The following is a 6123-nucleotide window of genomic DNA, read 5'->3' on the forward strand; positions in this document are numbered from 1 at the left end:
GTTGGACTGGATGGGCCATTGGCCTGATCCAACATTGGCTTCTCTTGTGTTCTTATGATCCCGCGGGGTATAAATTCTCCTGCTGCTGCTTGGAGCATCAGTGGACAAGAGGCCTAGAAGCTATTGATGAGTTCGAGGTCATCCATTCCCTTCCTAACCATACTCCGCAGGTTCTTTGCCTGGTGGCTGCAGCCCTATCTCCTGCTACAGCCTAAGTGCCGGTGCAGCACCAATCAGAATTCAGCAGCAGCCCCGAGACTCAACCCAACACATTTCCTGCTCAGGTTTCTCCTCCAAAGCTTCTGCTCCTCACCCGCTCTAGTCCTTGCGTCGTACTCCCCGGCCATACCAGTATCAAAGTTTTTTTTCAGATCAAACACTGCCAGCACTAATACCCTTTCTAAATGAGTGCCCTCTGATCAGTGCCAAAGCGCATCATAAAACAGGCTTGCCGATCTCCCTGTGGCCCCTGGAGATCTCCCACTATCACAACTGGACTCCAGGTGACCAAGATCAGCTCCGCTGGAGAAAATGGCTGCTTTGGAGGATGGTTTCTATGGCATGGTATCCTGCTGAGGGACAATCCCCTCCCCAAACCCTGTCCTCCCCACGCTCCGCCCTCAAAATCTCCAGGAACTTCCTGACCCAGAGCTGGCAACCCTAAGGCCCATAGACAAGGCTGACGGAGCAGTAGGTTCAGGACAGACAAAAGGAAATACTACTTTACACAGAGAGTCCTTAAAATGTGGAAATCGCTGCCAGAGAATGTGGTGATTTATTTATTTATTTATTTATTTATTACATTCAGCTTATACCCCGCTCGAACCTCCCCAAGGGGTCTCTGAGCGGCTTACATATTTCATTATCCCTATCTATGGGCACATACATGGTCAGGGGCGGGGGCTCCCTACCGGCACCCAGTGGTGGGATTCGCTTGTTGTTCCTTCAGCTCGGCTCGGCTCGGTTTTTCGGCTTTGGCTCGGCTTCTCTCGTCTACTTCTTCAGGTGGTCTTTCGGAGTCGGCTTTGTTCCCGGCAGGCCCATCTGTCGCGCAGATCGTTTCAGCGTGGCTCCGGCTCTGTCCCTCAGGCTCCGCTGTGCCTGCGCCTCTGCGTCCTCGTGCCTTCTGGCTCCACCTCCGCTGTCGCCCAGTCCACCGCTGATGTTGTGCCTCCTTGCTGCTTTCACTCGCCACTTCAGTCGCTGCCGCCATCACTCATCATTCTGCCACCGCACAATGGAGGAGGGTGCTCCCTGCCATCTAAGGCAGGTACCCATTCATCTACTCGCTTATTGTTATTGCTTTCGAACCGCTGGGTAGATGGGAGCTGGGAATAGGGCCAGCTGCTCACCCCGGCCGCGGTGGGTCTCGAACAGCCTGTAAGGCTGTTCGCTAGATGTTAAGGCAGGTGTTTTTACTCCCTGCGCCACCGCTCCCTGTGATGGCCACAGGAATCAACAACTTTCAGAGGTGACTTTTCAAGGTGGCTAGCCATGGTGATTGAGGGGAACCTCCACATTCAGAGGCACTAAGCATCTGAATCCCAGAGCCAGGAGGCAAAATCAGGGGAAGGCCTCGGCATCTCTGCCCTGTTGTTGGCCCTCCAGAGGAACTGGTTGGCCCCTGTGTGAGACAGGATGTTGGACTAGATGGACCCTCACTGGTCTGATCCAGCAGGGCTCTTCTGATGAGCCTGCTTTGTGGGGAGGGCGGGGTATAAATTTGATAATAAATAAATAAATAAATGTTCTCATCAGTGGAAGGCCTTGACCTTTGTGCCCTGTTGCTGGCCATCCAGAAGAACTGATTGGCCACAGTGTGAGACAGGATGCTGGACTAGAAAGACTATTGGCCAGCAGGGTTCTTCTTAGGTTCTTATAGGGGAAGGCCTTGACCTTTATGCTCTGTTGTTGGGCCCTGTGTGAGACAGAATGCTGGACCAGATGTACTATTGGTCTGATCCAGCAGGGCTCTTCTGAGATTCTTATGAAGGTATCAGCCTCTACGCCCCATTTGTTGGACCTCTATGGCAACTGGTTGGTCACTGTGTGAGACGGGATACTGGACTAGATGAACTATTGGTCTGATCTAGCTGGGCTCTTCTTAGGTTCTTAACAGGGGAAAGCCTCGGCCTCTATGTCCTGTTATTGGCCCTCCAGAAGAACTGCCTGGCCACTGTGTGAGACGGGATGCTGGACTAGTCGGACCACTGGTCTCATCCTGTAGGGCTCTTCTGGTGTTCTTATGCCCTCTGAGGAGTTACTCCAGTCCAAGTCCATTGAAATCAATGGGTTTAGACAGAAGGAATCGGTCACAGGACGGCACCGTGAGATATTGAGAGCAATGCTCCCTCTAAGCTGTGGAGTCTTTTGAGCAAAAATTCTATTTTGTGAGCTACTGACATGAAAGTTGTGAGCAGGCGATTTGGCTGCTGCATAAATTAGTTTGCTCTGGAGCTCTCCTCCCTGAGCTAAGACAAAAATGTGTGAGCCGGAGGCTAAAAAAACTGTGAGCTGGCTCACACTCACTCAGCTTAGAGTATCCTAAAGACTTCCCAGAAGAACCTTGCAAATCCGACCTGAAGACTCTCCGCTGCACTCTGGCACGCCGCATTCCACGTGCTGACACAGTCCCTGTCTGGGGTTTGAGCCGGAACAGCTGTTCATCCAGCCAAACCGATCCGTTCGGGGCCTAAAAAGTTAGCAGAGCAACTTTTATTTATTTCGTTGCATCCTGCTGAGAGTTGGCATTTCGGTCTATGGGCTTGTGTAATTGCTCGAATTAAAACTGATTAAATTAAATCGCTTCTCTTTTCAAGGTTCCACCTTCCCTCCCCCCCTCCCCCCCCCACATCTCTTTCTTTACATTTATGGACAGAGGTAACCGTGAATCGTGCCTTGTCATGCCTGACAGGATTTCATTTCTTACACGGCAGGAGGTAAGGAGGCAGGTTGAAAAGCAAAGGCCTGCCTTCTCCTCTTGCTTTCAGAACGGGAGGAAACGATTACCTTCTCGAGAGCAATGGGCACATTCCGTGATTCTGTCCGTTGTCTCCTCTTGAAAGCCCTGGATCAGCAAGTCCAAAGTTCTGTAAGGACTTGATGTGACTGCAAAAGCGAAATTTAACATATGTTAATATATATAATGGACAAGCCCTTTTAGATTACAAATAAATAGGGCCACTGGAGGGGTATGGGAGTTAGGGTTTCCAGATACAGTTTGGGAAGCTCCTGGAGATTTACGGATGGGAGGACAGGGACCTCAGTGGGGTACGATGCCGTAGAGTCTACCTTCCAAAGCAACCATTTTCTCCAGCGGGATTCATCTCTATAATCTGGTTGTTGTTGTTGTTGTTCAGTCGCACAGTCGAGTTTGACTCTCCGCGACCCCATGGACCAGATCACGCCGGGCCTTCCTGTCTTCTGCCGTCCTCTGAAGTTTGCTCAATTTCATGTTCGTTGCATCTATGACACTGTAATGTATCCAGTCCAGACAAGTCCAGACAAGTCCAGAGACAAACACAGAGCTTCGCTCCAAGAGACAATGGACTATGTGGATCCTAGCTCGCTCCAATCAGGGGGCTAGGTTCCCGGCTGAGAGCCTATGGGACTCTCGGCCACTGTAAATAACCTATAGGGAAGGAGGGGTGTGTTTTGGGTGGCGGTTTCTTGGGGGATATAAGCCGGCCAAAGTGAAATCACTCTCAGTCTGTGTACTTTTCAGACATTGTCTAACCATCTCATCCTTTCCAACCCCATCTTCTTTGACCTTTGACTGTAATCTGGAGATGAGGTATAATTCAAGGTATAATTCAAGGGGATCCCCAGGGCAAACCTGGAGCCTGAACTGAAAGAGCTCAACCCAACACTCACCCAAGAGGTCTCCAAGTTGGGTGAAGAAGAAGAAGAGGAGAGAAGAGATTGGATTTATACTCCGCCCTTCACTTGGAGTCTCAGAGCAGTTTACAAACTCCTTTCCCTTCCCCTCCCCACAACAGACACCCTGTGAGGTAGGTGGGGCTGAGAGAGCTCTTTCCAGAATTGCTCTTTCAAGAACAGCTCTGATAGAACTATGGCTTGCCCACGGTCATCCAGCAGCTGCAAGGAAGGAGTGGGGAATCAAACCCGGTTCTCCCAGATTAGAGTCTGTGCACTTAACCACTACAGAAGAAGAGGAGGAGGAAGAAGAAGAAGAGGAGGAGGTAGAGGAGGAGACTGGATTTATACCCCGCCCTTCACTACCGGAATGAATCTCAGAGCGGTTTATAATCCCCTTTCCCTTCCCCTCCCCACAACAGACACCCTGTGAGGTAGGTGGGGCTGAGAGAGTTCTTTAGAGGACTGCCCTTGAGAGAACAGCTCTGAAAGAGCTTATGACTGACCCAAGGTCACACCAGCAGCTGCATGTCAAGGAGTGGGGAATCAAATCCAATTCTCCCAGATTAGAGTCCACACTCCTAACCACTACACTCAACTGACTCTTGTGCTGGGTGAAAACCCTTGGGCTCAATCCAGAATTGAGCTCAGTGACCTGTTGTCAAACCTTGCTCTGCTTAGTTTGCCATAGATGCTGGGGGGAAGGGCACATTCCCGAGGGGAGGGGAGTGAATGTGGCGTGAGTGGGACCCTTTGCTTGTAGAGGCAGTAACTTTCCTTAAGACACCTTCCTCTCACAGGAGAACGACCTTGAACCTTTCTGTGTCAGTTTACGCTTAGAGAAGGGGATCATATATTCCCGGGGGAAGGGGTCAGTAATGTCTAGATAAGACAAGTGTGACATGTGATTGGTTGGGGGGAAAGGGGTCTTGTTTGAATTATCTACATCTCTGACGTGCGCGCCAAAATTACCAGTTCTAACACAGTTATGGTCTGGATCTTGCATATACCTCAATAAACATATCACTGCCAAACAGAGTGTTGTTGAGAGTAACTTGACCAGGGGTCTGACACCTGAACTGGTTCACCTGAATTTTTTTTAAAAAAAGATTGCTCTTTCTCTGTGCCGAATGACATACTGGATACTGAATGACATACTGAATGACATACCGAATGGCATACTGGATTCGGTTCAAGGTGCTGGTTCTTACCTTTAAAGCCCTTTATGGCCAGGGACCTGCATACCCGAGGGACCGCCTTTCCCCATACATTCCCCAGCGAGCCCTGTGATCAGGGACCCAGAATCGGCTGGTCCTCCCGAACATCAAGGAGGCCAGGCTACTGACAACAAGGGCTTGGTGCCTTGAATACAGACACCAGGAGCTTGTGGAACTCAGAAGAAAGGACACAACAGCGGATGACTCGTGCAGCTGTCTTATACCAAATACATGGTGCTCTCCCATAATGAATCAGGCCATGGGTCCCTCAGGCTCAGTATCGTCTACTCTGACTGGCACCAGCTCTCCAGGGTCTCAAGCAGAAGAAGAAGATTTCACATCACCTATCGCCTGGTCCTTTTAACTGGAGATGTGGGGATTGAAAAGTATGCATCAGGGATTGAACCTGAAAAGTTCTGCATACAAAGCAGAGGTTCTATCACTGAGCCGCAGGCGGGCAGGCAGGCAGGCAGGCAGGCAGGCAGGCAGGCAGGCAGGCAGGCAGGGAGGGAGGGAGGGAGGGAGGGAGGAGATAGAAGATATATAGCTAGCTAGATAGATGATAGAGAGATAGGGATAGAGCAGATAGAGAAAGAAGTACTTTTCTCACCTTTCTCACAATAGAAGAACGTGTGGGCACTCAAGGAAATTGCTGAGTAGTTGGGTTAGAACAAATAAAAGGAAGTCCTTCTTCACCCAAAGAGTGATTAACTCATGGAATTCACTGCCACGGGAGGTGTTGGCAGCTACAAGTATGGGCGGCTTCAAGAGGGAATTGGATAAACATACGGAGCAGAGGTCCATCAGTGGCTGTTAGCCAGAAGGGATAGATAGGAACTGGGGCAAGTGATGCTCTGTATTCTTAGTGCTTGGGGGGGGGGGGCAACAGTGGGGGGGGTTCTAATGTCCTGGCCCCACTGCTGGACCTCCTGATGGCACTGGTATTTCTGGCCACTGTGTGACACAGAGTGTTGGACTGGATGGGCCTTTGGCCTGATCCAACATTGGCGTCTCTTATGTTCTTATGAAA

The sequence above is a fragment of the Gekko japonicus genome, unplaced genomic scaffold (assembly GCF_001447785.1).
Source record: "Gekko japonicus isolate JY-2015 unplaced genomic scaffold, Gekko_japonicus_V1.1 scaffold4220, whole genome shotgun sequence".
Taxonomy (NCBI): Eukaryota; Metazoa; Chordata; class Lepidosauria; order Squamata; family Gekkonidae; genus Gekko; species Gekko japonicus.